Raw genomic sequence first — 18,221 nt, forward strand, 5'->3', positions numbered from 1 at the left:
GGGTTTACACCATTCTCCTGCCTCAGCCTCCCGAGTAGCTGGGACTACAGGCGCCCGCCACCTCGCCCGGCTAGTTTTTTGTATTTTTTAGTAGAGACGGGGTTTCACGGTGTTAGCCAGGATGGTCTCCATCTCCTGACCTCGTGATCTGCCCGTCTCGGCCTCCCAAAGTGCTGGGATTACAGGCTTGAGCCATCACGCCCGGCCAAAGATGCCCTATTAATGTCAGTATTTCTCTGTTTATTTATCCTTCCTATTAATTTATTTTTGTTTTTGTTCTTTAGCTGTTGAGACTTTGCTAATTAAGTTAAATATTTTCCATTATAATTCATATTCAAGTAAGAACACTGATGAAGCCTTTGCAAATTTTATCTCATTTTTTTCCACATTCCATAATTTACATGCATCTGAGCTTTAACGCCCTTGCCACTCTTAGTATAATGCGTTTCTTCAAAGTTTCAACATTAGTTTACAATAGTTTCTAAGATTTTATCACATTTATATTTTATGCCTTCGTACTTTGTGAACTGCCTTCTGGATCATTAATATTGTCACTATGCTCTTGTCAAAGACATTGCTAAATTAAAACTGTACTGTATTAGCTCAATTTTCAGTCTGATCATTTAAGAACAGTTTTTAGTTTGGATTCTAGGTTAAACTTAATGAATAGTTATAGTGATTACAAAAGAGATTAGAAAATAATGATGTCATTATGGATCTCATATCTAAAAGGTAAAAGTAAATTTTACTAAAGCTTGGAATTTGTGTTGTCACTTACTTATATTTCTTCCAGTGTTATTTTGAGCATTTCGATGGATGACTTCATTATAAAGCAGTAGCTATACAAGCATAGTGGTGATCCACAACCTACATTCTTATGTACCAGTACATTTTTTATGTGCAAAAACACAATTTAAGACATGCTTATAGATTCTCCTAGGCAGAAGAGTATGTACCATCAGGAATGCTTTGCTTCATTTCCTTGTCAGTCTTAGCTTCCTGAATGTAATTCCTTTTCCTGAGCAGGAGAGTTAACATATCAGTTAACATGTGAGATCAACCAGCCTGTGGATAGCAAACAAAGTGCTGAAGTATCAGAGAAATTTAAACAAATAAAGAGAACCAGATTGCCAGTAGCTAGTGTTGTTTATGGTGAAACACCAGAAATTACCCTTGAGACCACAAAATAAGGGGTACAGGGTAGCAGTGGAAACAGAGAAATATTCTAGAACATTGCCAGATATTAGCAAATAATATGTAAGTTCCGGGAGATTTTCCAACTAAATAAAATGTAAATTCAGGCATCTTTTAGTGAACCAAGATATAAAACGTAATTATAGAATGATGTAATAGCAAAAATTTGCAGGTTGCCCTTTGTAGATTAGACTGTGAGGATGTGTTTAAAATGACTAGAGAGTGGTTACAGTCAATGCAAATTCTATCTTTCATTGCATTTCAAAGCCTATTATAAGCTTTGCCTGTTTGTATTTCTGGACCTTTTCTATTGCCATACCACTTGGAATTCTTTTCCAAGATACTGATATTCACACACATCTGAAGATAGTTACCTAGAAATATACTAGGTATCTTCTCAAGTAAGAGACTTGTCAATTTCTATCTTAGAAACAACAATAAATAAAAATACATACAATTGCTTCACTGCATATGCACAATATGTAGAGTTTTGCTAAGCTTCTTTTGAGAAAGTCCAGAAACGTTGCAAAGCAGACTGTCAGTAGAGCAAAATTATCCACAGTGTAATTATGGAAAATACAGGCTAGAATTACACTGTATTGTCTCTTACATTGTTTGTGACATACTCTCTGAAAGCCCACTCTATATATTTATCTCCTGATAATGTATAAAATATTTTAGTTAGTGACTGCTATAACAACTATTTAGTAATTTGATAAGATACATAAATTTTAAATTTTTTGTTTGTCAATTTAAAACAGCTTGGATCTAAGCTAGAAGTTTTGAATCTACTGGTACTCTAGTTACCTCCTATGCTATATAATTTCATACTTAGTTTTATATGATGGGCTAAAATGCTATTTGAGTTATGGAATTATGCTAAAATTTTCAGATCATTCTGATTTGATTTTTTTTTTTTTACAAATTTGCTTAATTTAATTTTCCTATGAAAATACTGCTTTCACCACTATTGTTCCAGAAGTTAGTAGAACCATTTGGACTGCTATTTCAGTAGGGTGGAACCAGGACTTCTATTTAGAATGCCCTGATCTCAGAGACTGCACTTTTGTTTTAAAAAGACTGGTTGTGAGAAATTCTGAAATTATGTTGACTTTGACCATCTGTATATTCTCTAGGATTCAATGTTACATAGAAAAGTCTCTGGAGAAACTTTTCCATGAGCTCTAAACCTTTTTGAACATAGGGATTCTGCTTTATTTAACACTGTGTCACCGGAGTGACTCAAGAAGACACTGTACCTGACACATGAAGAATGGGTGCTTGATTGGAAGGATGGAGTTGGAGAGGAACAAGCCCTGATATCATAGAATGGAGATTATAGCTTTGGATGGTGTATCAATCTATTTTGTTTTCTTTTGAGACAGAGTTTCACACTGTCACCCAGGATGGCGTACAGTGGAGCGATCTTGACTCACTGCAACCTCTGCCTCCTGGGTTCAAATGATTCTCCTGCCTCAGCCTCCCAAGTAGCTGGGATTCAGGCGCCCGCCACCACACCCAGCTAATTTTTGTATTTTTACTAGAGAAGGAGTTTCACCATGTTGGCCAGGCTGATCTCGAACTACTGACCTCATGATTCACCCGCCTTGGCCTCCCAAAGTGCTGGGATTACAGGTGTGAGCCACTGCACCCGGCTTGATGGTGTATCACTCTTAAGGTTCTATGAAGTATTCTATTGTACTGTGATGGACTGAAACAATTCAAACTCCATAAAGGAAACCTTGAATAGACAATTATTTATATCATTATTTGATGTCAAGACTACCATATTGTAAGATATGCTATGATCATTTATGTTGACTTGCCAAAGAGTAAAAGATAAAGAAAACAGATTAGTGGATAATGTGGTATGTATACACATTGGAATACTATTCAGCCATAAAAAAAAAAAAAAAAAAAAGAATGGAAGCCTGTCATTCGCAGCAACATGAAAGAGCCTAGAGGATACTAAGTAAAATAAGCCAGCCCAGAAAGACAAATGCTGCATGTTTTCAGTCATACATGAGAGCTAAAAAAACATTGAGCTCATAGAAGCAACGAGTAGAATTGTGATGATTACAGTCTGGGAAGGGAAAAGGGAGGGGAAGAGTTGGTTAACAGGTAAAAAATTACAACTATACAGAAGGAATAAGTTCTAGTCTTCTGTTTGTTGTATATAGTTAGTAATAATTTATTGTATCTTTTCAAAAAGCTAGAAGAGAGGATTTCGAGTATTCCTAACATAAATAATAAATATTTGAGGTAATGGATATGCCAGTAAACTGATTGGATCTACACATTGTATACACATATCAAAGTACCAGTCTGTACTCCATAATTATGTATAATTATTATGTGTCAACTAAAAAGGAAAAGAAAACAAGACATTGTTTCAAACTTCTTATGATTCTTTTGACATTTTATATCTCTCCATTTTTAAAAAAACCATTCATATTAAGCCTTTAATAAAAGACAATTTAAATAAAACAGTCTCATAAGATCTAGGTTTGCTTTTAGGAGGAGAGTTGATTGATTCATGATCGCTATTAAGAAAATGCATCCTGGAAAATACAGACAGACATCTAGTTGTGCCTGTATGATGCAAATACACCTAATTTAAACTGTCTCCCTCATGGGACTCATGATGTGTTGCTGCCAATATTTAGTGATAAAGTTTATCCTTAAGCTTTTGTCTTTATAAACTGCTTTAAATACAGTTGCTTTATCTGCCTCATGAAATAAAACATAAGTTTCTGTCAGGCTAACAACCACAATTAATAAATAGGTCAAAACTTTATATATCTTCATGCTATACAGTACCTAAAATAGTGCCCTGTACTCATACTCAAAATAGAGTCTATTTTGCCTTTTGGTATTGATTTTATTGTTTTTTAAAATTCTATTTTATTTTAATTTTGTGGGTACATAGTAGGTTTACATATTTATGGGGTATATGAAGTATTTTAATATTGCATACAATGAAAAATAATCACATCAAGGTAAATGAGGCATCCATCAATTGAAGTCTTGATTCTTTCTTTGTGTTAGGAACAATCCAATTATGTTCTTTTAGTTATTTTAATGTGTACAATAAATTATTATTGACTGTAGTGACTCTACTTACTGTGCTATCAAATACTAGATCTTATTTTTTTCTGTCTAACTGTATTTTTGTACCTATTAAACAACTCCACTTCCTTTCCCCCACTAGACTTCCCTGTCTCTAGTAGCTGTCATTCTACTCTCTACCTCCATGAGTTCAATTGTTTTAAATTTTAGCACCCACAAATAAATGAGAGTACCCAATGGTTGTCTTTCTGTGCCTGGCTTATTTCACTTAATGACCTCCAGTTCCATCCATGTTGTTGCAAATAACAAAATCTTGTTCTTTTTGTGACTGAGTAGTAAATACACCATTGTATACATGTACCACATTTTATTTATTCGTCTGTTATGGACATTTAGGTTGCTTCCAAATCTTGGCTATTGTGAAGAGCGTGTAAATAAATATGGGAGTGCAGATATCCCTTTGATATACTGATTTCCTTTCTTTGGGATATATACCTAGAAGAAAGAGTTCTGAATCATATGTTAGCTCTATTTTAAGTTTTTTGAGGGACTTCCAACCTTCTTCATAGTGGTTATATGAATTTATTTCCCCACCAACAGTGTATAAGAGTTACTTTTTCTCCACATTCTCTCCAGTATTTGTTCTTGCCTGTCTTTTGGATAAAAGCCATTTTAACTGCAGTGAAATGATATTTTATTATAGTTTTGATTTGCATTTCTCTGGTGATCAATGATGTTGCTCATTTTAATCAGAGTATTAGACTTTTCCCTGTTGAATTGTTTGATCATCTTGTATATTCTAGTTATTAATCTTCTGTCAGATAGATAGTTTGCAAATATTTTCTCCTATAGTGTAGGATGTCTCTTCACTTTGTTGACTGTTTTCTTTGCTGTGCATAAGTTTCTTGATGTGATCTCATTTGTCCATCTTTCCTTTGGCTGCCTGTGCTTGGGGGGTATTGCTCAAGATATTTTTGCCCAGATTAATGTTCTGGAGGGTTTCCCCAATGTTTTCTTATAGTAGTTTCATTGTTTGAGGTCTTAGATTTAAGTGTTTAATCCATTTTGAATTGATTTCTACATATGGTGAGAGATGGGAGTGAAAACAGTTTTTGACAGTGACTTATTTATTTGAATTAATTCACTGGGAACTAGAAAATGAGTTCATAATTAATATAAATCTGAGTATGGAAGATAATTAGATTTTTTAGCCTAAGATTTTGATTAATATCAAGATAAGTTAGATTCATTACACAATTGGTATTGATGAACTACTGTGTGCCAGATTCTCTTCTAGACAATGAGACTTCAGCAGTGATAACAAAATTTTTAAAACTCCTGCCCTCACAAGTTTTAGCCTAAATGAAAAAGGGATTTAGTGGTACATTTTGAAGCACATTAAACTCTTCCATGCCTATCTTTGTCTTTTGAGTTTTCCTCAATTTTATTTCATGAATTCATTTTTATTACTAGTAACTTCATTCCTTCATTTTAACTGCTACCAAAATTAAAACTGTAAAAATATTGTTTGTGTTTACTTGTGAAGTTAATTCCCACTGTTTTCCAGAATAGTTTTACCTAAATCATAGATTTAATCATGTCCATTCCTTTCTCAAAAACCTTTGCCTACCTTTGCCAAAGAATGAAACTTGCATTCTTCACCCAAGGACTTTTATGGTTTAAAATCAAAGTACTACAAAGTACTATGAAAGATGAACTTTGATCATTTCCCCTTAACCACCGTTCTAGCCAAGTATAATTGTTATTCTTCACGTCTGCCTAGAATTTTTATCCCTCCATATTTTTTACTTTGTTTTGTTCTGCTTTTAGCATATTTTTTCTCATCTCTGCTTTGTTCATACCTCTTTATCCTCCAGTTTCCACAATGTCTTTTTATCATATTCTATAATTTATTATATGATCTGCATACATATATTTTCTCTTCTACTGGATTTAAATATCTGGGAACAATTTTTATGTCTTTTAAAAAATATTTCCAAATCTATCTCAGTCATTACAATAAAGAGTAGGGTATTTGATTAATATTTGATTATTTGAGTATAGTAGAAGGAGAAGTGAACAGTGCAAAAGCCAAAGCATTGGCTGCAATACCACTGAAGCAAAGAGGGAAGACTTAGCATCTGAGTGAAAGAGCAAATCACTAGGCAAATAAGAGTCATCATATCTGAAGGGAGAAGGGCCACCCAAGACGAATAGGGGAGAGATACATTCATGGCCTAATTCATTGCCTTCTTCATTATTTTGCATACACAGAATAAATAGACATTCAATCACCAAAATGTATTATGCATTCAATAGTTTTTTTATTTGGATAATCTATATCTATAGCAACAAAGGATGTCAATCTGTATGTCTATTCTGTAAGCATCAATAAATGTTTATATGGTGATAATTATGAAAATAATATTTATTTGAAAAAAAAGCACTTCTCTTTTGGTTACTACAGCAGATTTGATGAGAAAACTTAGCATTTATCTATACTATTTGAACAAATTGAATTCTAAAATCCCTTACTAGAACTTTCTGTCAAAAGTTTCTCAGCATTTAAAACTGATTTTTGTTCTCTGGAATGCACAACACACATGCACAAACACACACACCCCTACTTTTGTCTTTCATTACAATTTTAATAAATTCTATCAATAATTCAATTATAAATAAATTTTAAAATGAATATTTTTCTAGTAAACCGACAGCACTGGAATACTGAAACCTAACACATTTTCCAAGCTTTGAGATGCCTATTTAACCTTCCACATTACTTGAGTGATGACTGCAAAACAGACAGAAATGACATGCATGTCTTGAATGTGTAACACTGTAGATAAAGAGGAATGATGTGTAATAGATAAGAAACTGTCCATGTGAGAATTGGGAAGCCCCTCTGGCTCATCAAACTCTAAACATGGACTCATGTTCAAGTACATCTGTTTTAAGATGCCTTTCAAGGGCCTGATTGCTGTTAAGGTAAAGTCTTATGAGCATCAGTTGTTAAAAATGCAATGTTTCTAGTTAGACACCACAATCTCCAATCATGATGTTCTCTTATAAAAATGAAAAAACCATAATTACCCAATCTTTTCTACCACTTTTCCTAACCTAAGCAATGAAGCAGAAAACAGGCAATATTAGAGAATATGCAAGGAAACACCTTCACTATGTTGTTGCTTATGCCACATCCTTCATGAGGTAACACAGTAATATTTCAAAGGTTTCCCTGGATATCTCATTCTGGCAACTATTTTTGTGTGTATGTACATTATCTTTAAAGGTAATTTTTGCTTTACTTTAAGTCAGTAACCACTTATAAATATAGTTCTTTGCTTTTTATCCTTTAGACATTTTCCTCCAAAATCTGAGGTTTATTTCACACATTTTACATGTATAAATGATCAAAATAATCGTTGTTTTTCTGTCACTTTCCCACCTTCTGTCACTACGGTGGGTTCATTTTCACATTCTCTTCCAACTAATAAAGGGATCTGCTGCTAATCAACAGAACAGACTCTGATTGTTTTTGCTTTTTTCTTCCCTCTCAAATGATTTTTTAAGTGTAAATTCTACATTCTAGAAACATCTTGAGCTGATAGAAATATCCACCATGTGTAGTCATTTGGAGCTGATATTGGAACATTAAGGTTGAGAATTTAACAATGCAAGAGTCAGGAATTCCAAAGTCAAAATTCCCATAGTTACATTAATTCATCTGCATTACAAAGATGTAGAATTAAACATCCTTGATGGATACCTTAACAGAGAGCTTTTTGTACAGTGTGTTCCCATTTGCACCATTAAAGATACACTGTGTGGCACTAAATATACACACTTCACAATTTTACAGTGATTATACTTTGCAAAGTAAAGAGTAAAAATATTTTGACATCTTGCACTCACTGTCATACACCTACATAGTTCTCACATACTATATTCCCTGATTTAGAGCTATTTTTTTACTTGCCTTCCAATATTAATTTCTCATAAATCATCTAATCATTACATAAGACCTCACCCACACAGAGGATTTAATTTACACTTAGCTTTGGCTACCTTTATCAAGCCATCTTTTCATTATTATATCACAGTATATTTCATGGAGGACTTTGCCATAGTGATTTTTCTCTAAAAAAGGTTTTAGACATTAAAAGTCTAAATTTAGTTAAAACAAGAATATTCTTTCAAAGGCTTTTATTAAGATTTTATAGTTTACTTGTTTTGACAATCCTTACTGTAAGATGTGTCGTGTAACTTTCTTTTGCAGAATGAATTAGTATAATATACAATGTAATATATGTGTATATAATGTATATAATATAAAATTTAATATTAAGTTGGTGCAAAAGTAATTGCAGGTTTCACTATTACATAACATGAATGTATATCTCATGTATGAATATATAATATCATCATATAATCCTTTCAAAGACTGATCTAGTTGATTGGTGTATTTCTTTATTGATGTAGAATAAGTTCAAAAATGTATATTGAGAATAGTCTCAGATCAAGTTGTTTATTGGTTTTTCAAAAGAAAACGACAAGAATTTTTTTCTACAAACTCAAAATAAACATAAAACAAAGAGAAATTTATGTTTACTCACGCAAAGTAAAAAATATTAAATTTTACTTTCACTGGCCTGTCATTTGAGTTTTAAAACTTGTTTCACATCCGTAAAGTTTATTTTCGGGGTACGCCAAAGGCCCTTAATATAACTCGAGATTTTCTGGTAGGATTCATTAAACTTTTCTCTTACTTTTACAGCTTTGTTTTTCTCTTAAAATTTATTCATGACTTGGTAAAATTTATCAAAAAAGGGGTTTGTTCATGAATTCACAATTTTTATCCATCGATCTGTATTTCTGAGTTTACATGGTGTGTTTTAAGATATTTAAGACACATTATCATATGAGGCAGGTCTTCCTGACTTCATAATTCTTACATCTTTCCTGCAACCCAAGAATGTATTTTTCCTTAGAATACAGCTGAATGTTCTTGATTGTTTATGTATCCTTATACATTTTATAATTATTTTAAGTAATGCCTTTTAAAATGTGGTTGAATTTTTAGTTTGAAATATGTTAAATCTATAAATTAACTTGGTGAGAACAGACCTTTCTATAGCACTTAGTATTTTCTTCTAAGAACATAGTATATTTACCATTGATTACTTTCTACTTTAAAATTTTCCATTAGAATTTGTGACTTTCTCATTTGTTTTAACCCGGTTCTCATTAAGTTTAATACTAAATTGAAGATTAATACTTGCTATTGCTAATGAAAACCTGTTGTTTTCAATATCTTTTACTTTGCAAATTGTTGATAAATAAGGGTGATATTTAGCTTTACTGATTAATGAAATTTCCATGTATGGTTTTAAGCTATTTCACTAATTCATTTATTTCTTCATTTGAATTTATCTTGTCAATCTTAGTGTTATAAATGACAATTCTGAAGAGAATCTTATCAGAATGTCTTAGTATGAATATGTTAGGTTTAAAATTTAGGTTGTAGAACTGCAAGGAAACATTTCTTAGAGTTGCTAAAATTCAACAACTACAGTGAGTCAAAGTGAGCAAATAGTAGAATTTTCTCAGTATTCAGACTGTGATTAATATCCCTTCCCATTATTAACTTGTATAAAATGCTATTTTATGGTATAGGTAATTTTTGTTTTTCCCTCAAACATGGTTTATACACTTGTGGAAGTTATGGCAAGCCATCTTCAGGGTGTAGATCGTTTTGAAATCTGTCTAATATTATAACATGGATAGCACTTAAAATTGAGTCTTTATGAAAATACAGCAAAGTAGAAAAAATTAGAATACCAATAAAAGGTCCTTTGTTGCTTTCATTAGAGACTATATGAAGCATATCTGGAGTTATCATAAAATTTTGATGAACTTTTTCTCTGAAAGTTAAACTCTCTAGCTGGTAAGATTTTTTAAAAAATAATTATTTTACTTTAAGTTCTGGGATACATGTGCAGAACATGCAGGTTTGTTACTTAGGTATACATGTACCATGGTGATTTGCTGCACTCATCAATCTGTCATCTAGGTTTTGAGCCCCACATGCATTAAGTATTTGTCCTAATGCTCTCTCTCCCCTTCCCCCTAAGCCACCAACAGGCCCCAGTGTGTGATGTTCCCCTCCCTGTGTCTATGTGTTCTGATTGTTCAGCTCCCACTTATGAGTGAGAACATGTAGTGTTTGGTTTTCTGTTCCTGTGTTAGTTAGCTGAGAATAATGGTTTCTAGCTTCATCCATGTCCCTGCAAAGGACATGAACTCATTATTTTTTATGTCTGCATAGTATTCCATGCCACGTTTTCTTTATTCAGTCTATCATTGATGGGCATTTGGGTTAGTTCCAAGTGTTTGCTGTTGTAAATAGTGCTGTAATAAACATACATGTACATGTGTCTTTATAGTAGAATGATTTATAATCCTTTGGCTATATATCCTGTAATAGGATCGCTGCGTCAAATGGTATTTCTGGTTCTAGATCCTTGAGGAATGGCCACACTGTCTTCCATAATGGTTGAACTAATTTACACTCCTACCAACAGTGTAAACGCATTCCTATTTCTCCACAACCTCATCAGCACCTGTTGTTCCCTGACTTTTTAATAACTGCCATTCTAACTGGCGTGAGATGGTATCTCATTGTGGTTTTGATTTGCATTTCTGTAATAAACAGTGATGATGAGAATTTTTTCATGTTTGTTGGCTGCATCACTGTCTTCTTTTGAGAAGTGTCTGTTCATATCCCTTGCCCACCTTTTGATGGGGTTGTTTGTTTTTTTTTCTTGTAAATTTGTTTAAGTTACTTGAAAATTCTGGATATTAGCCCTTTGTCAGATGGGTAGATTCTAAAAATTTTCTCCCATTCTGTAAGTTACCTGTTCACTCTGATGATAGTTTCTTTTGCTGTGCAGAAGCTCTTTAGTTTGATTAGATCCCATTTGTCAATTTTGACTTTTGTTGCAATAGCTTTCGGTGTTTTAGTTATGAAGTCTTTGTCTATGCCTATATCCTGAATGACATTGCCAAGCTTTTTCTTCTAGGGTTTTTATGGTTTTGGGTTTTACATTTAAGTCTTTAATCCATCTTGAGTTATTTTTTTGTAAGGTGTAAGGAAGGGTTCCAGTTTCTGTTTTCTGCATATGTTTAGCCAGTTTTCCCAGCACCATTTATTAAATAGGGAATCCTTTCCCCTGTTGCTTGTTTTTGTCAGGTTTGTTGAAGATCCGACAGTTGTAGATATGTTGTGAGGTTTCTGTTCTGTTCCTTTAGTCTATATATCTGTTTTGGTACCAGTACCATGCTGCTTTGGTTACTGTAACCTTGCAGTATAGTTTGAAGTTAGGTAGCATGATGCCTCCAGCCTTGTTCTTCTTGCTTAGGATTGTCTTGGCTATATGGGCTCTTTTTTGGTTCCCTATAAAATTTAAAGTAGATTTTTCTAATTCAGTGAAGAAATTCAATGGTAGCTTAATGGAAATACCACTGAATCTCTAAATTACTTTAAACAGTATTGCTATTTTCACAATATTGATTCTTCCTATCCATGAGGATGGAATGTTTTTCCATTTGTTTGTGTCCTCTCTTATTTCCTTGAACAGTGGTTTGTATTTCTCCTTGAAGAAGTCCTTCGAGTCCCTGGTAAGTTGTATTCCTAGGTATTTTATTCTCTTTATAGCAATTGTGAATGGGAGTTCACTCATGATTTGGCTCTCTATTATTGGTGTATAAAAATGCTTGTGATTTTTGCACATTGATTTTGTATCCTGAGACTTTGCTGAAGTTTCTTATCAGTTTAAAGAGTTTGGGGGCTGAGATAATAGGGTTTTCTAAATATACAATCATATCATCTGCAAAGAGAGACAATTTCACTTTCTCTCTTCCTATTTGAATACTCTTTATTTATTTCTCTTGCCTGATTGTCCTGGCCAGAAATTCTAATACTATGTTGATTAGGAGTGGTGAGAGAGGGCATCTTTGTCTTGTGCCAGTTTTCAAAGGAAATGCTTCCAGCTTTTGCCCATTCAATATGATATTGCCTGTGGGGTTTGTCATAAATAGCTCTTATTATTTTGAGATATGTTCCATCTATACCTAGTTTATTGAGTGTTTTTAGTATAAAGGGATGTTGAATTTTATGGAAGGCCTTTTTTGCATCTATTGAGATAATCATGTGGTTTTTGTCATTGGTTCTGTTTATGTGATGAATTATGTTTATTGATTTGCAAATGTTGAACCAGTGTTGCATCTCAGATATGATGCCGACTTGATCATGGTGGATAAGCTTTTTGATGTGCTGCTGGATTCAGTTTGCCGGTATTTAATGAGGATTTTTGCATCGATGTTCATCAGGTTTACTGGCTTGAAACTTTCTTTTTTTGTTGTGTCTCTGCCAGGTTTTTGTATTAGGATGATGCTGGCCTCATCACATGTGTTAGGGAGGAGTCCCTCTTTTTCTATTGTTTGCAGTAGTTTCAGAAGGAATGGTACCAGCTCCTCTTTGTACCTCTGGTAGAATTCGGCTGTGACTCTGTCTGGTCCTGGGCTTTTTTTGGTTGGTAGGCTGTTAATTACTTCCTCAATTTCAAAACTTGTTATTGGTCTATTCAGGGATTCGACTTCTTCCTGGTTTAGTCTTGGGAGGGTGTATGTGTCCAGGAATTTATCCATTTCTTCTGGATTTTCTAGTTTATTTGGATAGAGGTGTTTATAGTATTCTCTGATGGTAGTTTGTACTTCTGTGGGATCAGTGGTTATATCACCTTTATTATTTTTTATTGTGTCTATTTGATTCTTCTCTCTTTTCTTTATTAACTTCCTCACATCAAAATTCTAGAACACTGATTATGGCATAATATTCATAGCTTCCCTTGAGGAACTGAAAAGTATCAGCTAATTGTAATGAAGTAATGTATACTGCTACTTTCTTTCACAGAATATCTAAACACACAGAAAATAATCCCATGTGATGGAAGCTTGGAATTTTCTTATATTCTATCTCAGACACTAAATATGCAAAATATATTCTATAAGAATAATGTCTATGTTTTCACATGCTTTTTCTATGTTATTCATGCCTTTATGTCTTGTAATTAGCAATCATTTTTTTCTCCAACTGTCAATTCAATCGCTAAAGCATTCTATAGTAATAAAATATTCACTTATCCCCGAAGAGCTGCTGAGTACTAAACATGCAAAAGTAAGTTATTATTTTGTTTTTTGCCCGTTAACCATTGCCTCAACTAAAATGCATTCTTATATAATCAATCGAGAAAAAGCATTGTTCTACCTTTATCAAAAAGGTAAGCCAAAACTTCAATTTGTACTGCTTTTTTCCTCAGAACTTTTTAATTTCACTGTAGAATCATAGAATTTCTGAACTGAGAGAGAACATCTCATCAATTCTGCTTTTACTTTTCTCTTTCACTATAGTAGGTAACCAAGTTATTGCAGCAGATTTAAATTAAACTATTGTTTTAAATATCAGGTAATAAGGTAAGTCATAGAATTTCCATATAGCACCTTCAGATTGCATGTACATTTAGTAAGAGACATTTTATTTTATAGTGGAAACAAAGTCAACTTAACTATAAAGAAAAAATTAGATTAAATTTTTTTAATCTAGATTTTATTAGATTTTGAAGCTTTACTGTCCTAAATAAAAAACAAAATATTCTATTTTGATTTTTTTTTTATTTTTTTAGAATTTAAATTTGGCACTACGACTACAGTGATAAACATCTGCATGATTTATTCCAGGTGAAGGCTGAGTGATGTGACAGAAGGAAGGACAGAGGGATTTGAAACATGAAAACAATTTTGCTTGCTATTCCTGGCATTGAAGATGAAACAGGCTCCAAACCAGAAAATGCAGGTGACCTCCAGAAGTGGAGAATATTTCCCAGCTTATAGCAAGCAAGGAAATGGGAACCTCAGTCTCACAACAGTATGGAATTGACTTTGGCCAACAAACTGAAAATGCTTGGAAATTGATACATCAGTTTCCTCCAGAAAAGTATGCTGATACCTTGAGTTGAGCCTTGTGAGTCTCTAGACATAGGACTTACTTAAGCTACACTCTACCTGAATGTATGAACTAGAAAAACTCTAAAATGGTAAGTGTGTAGTGTTTTAAGTCATTAAAATTGTGAAGACCTCTTACACTGGCAATGGAAAATTAATACAGAAAGCTAATATCATGTGTTCTTAACTGAAAATTATTTTATCCCCCACCCATACCCATGAAGCATTTGACAAGGTTTGCAGTCATTTTTATTGGCCGTATTGCGGGGTGCTACTGGCTTACAGTGGGTAGAGGCTAGAGATTCAGCTAAGCATCCACAATGCATGGGACAGCCTCCAACAACAAACAGCTGTCTGGCCCAAAATCTCAATAATACAACTATTTAGAAAGCGTAAGAAGTATACAAATACATAATTTTGTACAGTTAATGTTCTGTTTCTTTTTATCAAAATTTAGAATTTTTTCTTTTCTTTCTTCTTGAAATTGCACATATATTAGCATATTCTTTACTGCCTTATTAGTTATTGAGGCTTTCTCTATTTTCTTATATATTTCCTCTTGTGCTTCAGTTTGAATTTTGTAACATTTCTGCTGATTTACTGATCATTTTCTTCCGTAATGTCAGTCTGTTTTGAGCCCACATGATCATTTTATTATTATATTTTAAATTCTAGTGTCTCCATTATTGAAAGGGTGGGATACAGGTAAGGTAATGGTTTATACTTGTCCTAAGATTAGTGATTACCTACCCATTATAATAAACCTTTGTTATAATTTCTAAAAAAATATTTACAGTTATTTTAAACTTCTGATCTGCTAAGTAGTCTATGGGTCTCCTTATATTGTCCGGTTTTGCTCTTGTTTGTGGATTGCACTTTTCCCTATTTGCCATTGTATACTAAGTTTTATTTTATGTAATGGATGTTTTATATCGTACATTGATACATTATAGAGACTCTAGAATTTACTTATCTTTGTCCAAATAGTGTTTAGTTTTGCCCTTGCAGGGAAGGAAGTTACTGATCAACATTATTTTGTGAATGCTGCATTTTCAACTTTTTTGAGGGAGTAGGTGATTTTAGCTCTGCCCTTAATTCTAGAGCATATCCTTTGGTCATAAATCATGTTTCTTATTTCTAAGGCTCACTCCTTCTTGAGTTTCAGTGGAAAATGTGCTATGTTCTAACTCGGCGAGACTCCAAACTGTCTGCATAGCACCTGGTGGTTGTAAAATTCTCTGCTCAGTGGATTTGCCTTTGCAATTTTGCTTTCTATAGAGTTCCCTGAAATCTTGTCTTGTGCATAAACATTTTAGGAATCAACCAAGAATTCAAGGAAAATTACAAGGGAATTTTAAGCCCTCCTCTCTGTGATTCTCCATGGTAGGCTTGTACAACCCATGGCTCACAGGCCACATGCGGCCCAGTACAGTTTGAATGCTGCCCAACACCAATCTGTAAACTTTCTTAAAACATTATGAGATTTTTTCTTGAGATTTTTTTAAGCTCGTCAGCTATCGTTAGTGTTAGTGTTTTTTATGTGTGGCCCAAGACAATTCTTCTCTAAGTTTGGCCTAGAGAAGCCCAAAGATTGGACACCCTGCTCTATAGCCTTTAAGTCAGAGGTCCCCAGTTCCCAGGCCGCAGTCTCGTACCAGTCCATGGACTGTTAGGAACCAGGCCACACAGCAGGAGGCAAGCAGCAGTCAAGTAAGCATTATGCCTGAGCTCTGCCTTCTATCAGATTAGTGTGGCAAAAGATTCTTATAGGAGTGTGAACCCTCTCCTGAATTATGCATGCACAAGAAGTAGGTTGCATGCTTCTTATGAGAATTTAATGCTCACCCTTACTTTATCCGTGGAAAGATTGTCCTCCACAAAACCAGTCCCTGATGCCAAAAGGTTGGAAAACATTGCTCTAAGTAGTTCAGAACTCTGAATCCTGATTTTGTAACCTTTTAATGCTAACATTTTCTGCTAGAGCCTTATCCCTAGTGCTGCTGTTAACTGGGAAATTCACTGAAGGAAGATTCTGCTTAGATGTTGATCTTGTGTGTTACACAACCTCTTTAAAATTGTTGTATGCCCCATTAGTTCCTGTTTGCTTTTGGTGATTTTCTGAGACTTCAGTTTGTTTGTTTATCTTCTCCTCTATACCTCTCCGCCAGAGTTTATAATGATTATTGGCAAATGGCTAATCTTAAACAAACTACTCTAACATTATCTAGGGTGAAACCTCTTTAAAATAGTATTTCGCTTTTGTTTAATTGATTGAAAATCTTCTGAAATCTGTTTGAAGATTGTGTTAGTCCATTCTTGCATTGCTATGAAGAAATACCCGAGACTGGATAATTTATAAAGGAAAGAGATTTAATTGGCTCACAGTTCTGCAGGCTTTACAGGAACCATGGTGCTGGCATCTGCTCAGCTTCTAAGGAAAGCTTACAATCATGGCAAAAGCGAAGGGAGAGCAGGCACATCACACGGCGAAAGCAGGAGCAAATGGGAGAGAATGTGGAGGGGAAGTGCCACACACATTTACATGACCAGATGTCATGTGAACACAGGGTGAGAGCTCACTTCTCACCAAGGAGGTGGCCTGATCCATTCATGAGAGATCCACAGCCATGATCCAAACACCTCCCACCAGGCCCCACCTCCAGCACTGGGGATCACATCTCAATGTGAGATTAGGGTAGAGACAAATATCCAAACTATGCCAAAATTAGTAATTAGAGTTTTCCATATTCTGTTGTCTATTATCTCTCATTCAATCAACTTAGATTTAATTTCTTTTGGCTTGATATTATTTTCTTTTAGGTTATTGTCTGTAATGAATGCTATTTGTACCCCATACAGTCCCTCTTTACCAGGCTGATTTTCCCATTCTCTAGTGGATAATTGTGGTGTCTACTAACAGTTCACAGCTTAGAGTTGCCTTCTGTTTGAGAGAGTTGCCTTCAGCTGCCTTGCTTGGGAAGGCTTACATTTCTCCTTGGGGCAGACTGCAGATAATGACTGATTGATACAAGGGGTACACAGGTCCCTTTTGTCAAGGTGGAACAGTGTTGCAATGTAACTTACGCTCTATGGCTTAAGCTAGACTTTCCCTAGACAAAATATTTAATTAGCTCCTTATTCTTCCCTATCTTGTTTTCCTCACTCATTAGTGAAGTTTCCTCAATAAAACTTCCTTAAAATCACTTATATATAATCACTCTCTCAGGTTTTATTTCTAAGGACGGCAACAAAAGACATTGACTTCCCTCAAATATGTATGATCCTTGTATATTCATGAATCTTTAAGTGAAAGGCATTGAATAATAAGCTGAGATTTCTGTGTACTTGAAAGGAGTTTGTCAGCTAACATCATTTAATTTATAATTCTTGAGATCAGGGATGTCCAGTCCTTTGGCTTCCCTGGGGCACACTGGAAGAACAACTGTTTTACGCCACATATAAAATACAATAGCACCGCCACGCCCGGCTAATGGAGGCAGAGCTTGCAGTGAGCCGAGATCGTGCCCCTGCACTCCAGCCTGGGCAACAGAGCGAGACTCCATCTAAAAAAAATAAATAAATAAAAAATAAAATAAAATAAGATAACACTAATGATAGATGATGAGAATTAAAAAAAAAAAAAAAAACCACACACACTCTGCCCAAATCTCATGTTTTAAGGATGTTTACAAATTTGTATTGGGCTGCATTCAAACCCGTCCTGGGTTGCATGCGGCCCACAGGTCACAGGTTGGACAAGCTTGCTTTAGATCATAATTTTATTTCAGAACAGAAACAGCAGAGGATTAGACTTCAATATGTTAGAATTTGAAGGGATTTTTATGGGTAGCTGAAGAGTTGAAAGTTTCAGTCATTTGAATTTTTTTTTTTTTTTT

Source organism: Rhinopithecus bieti, unplaced genomic scaffold, assembly GCF_001698545.2.
Source record: "Rhinopithecus bieti isolate Rb0 unplaced genomic scaffold, ASM169854v2 scaffold_14665, whole genome shotgun sequence".
Classification (NCBI taxonomy): Eukaryota; Metazoa; Chordata; class Mammalia; order Primates; family Cercopithecidae; genus Rhinopithecus; species Rhinopithecus bieti.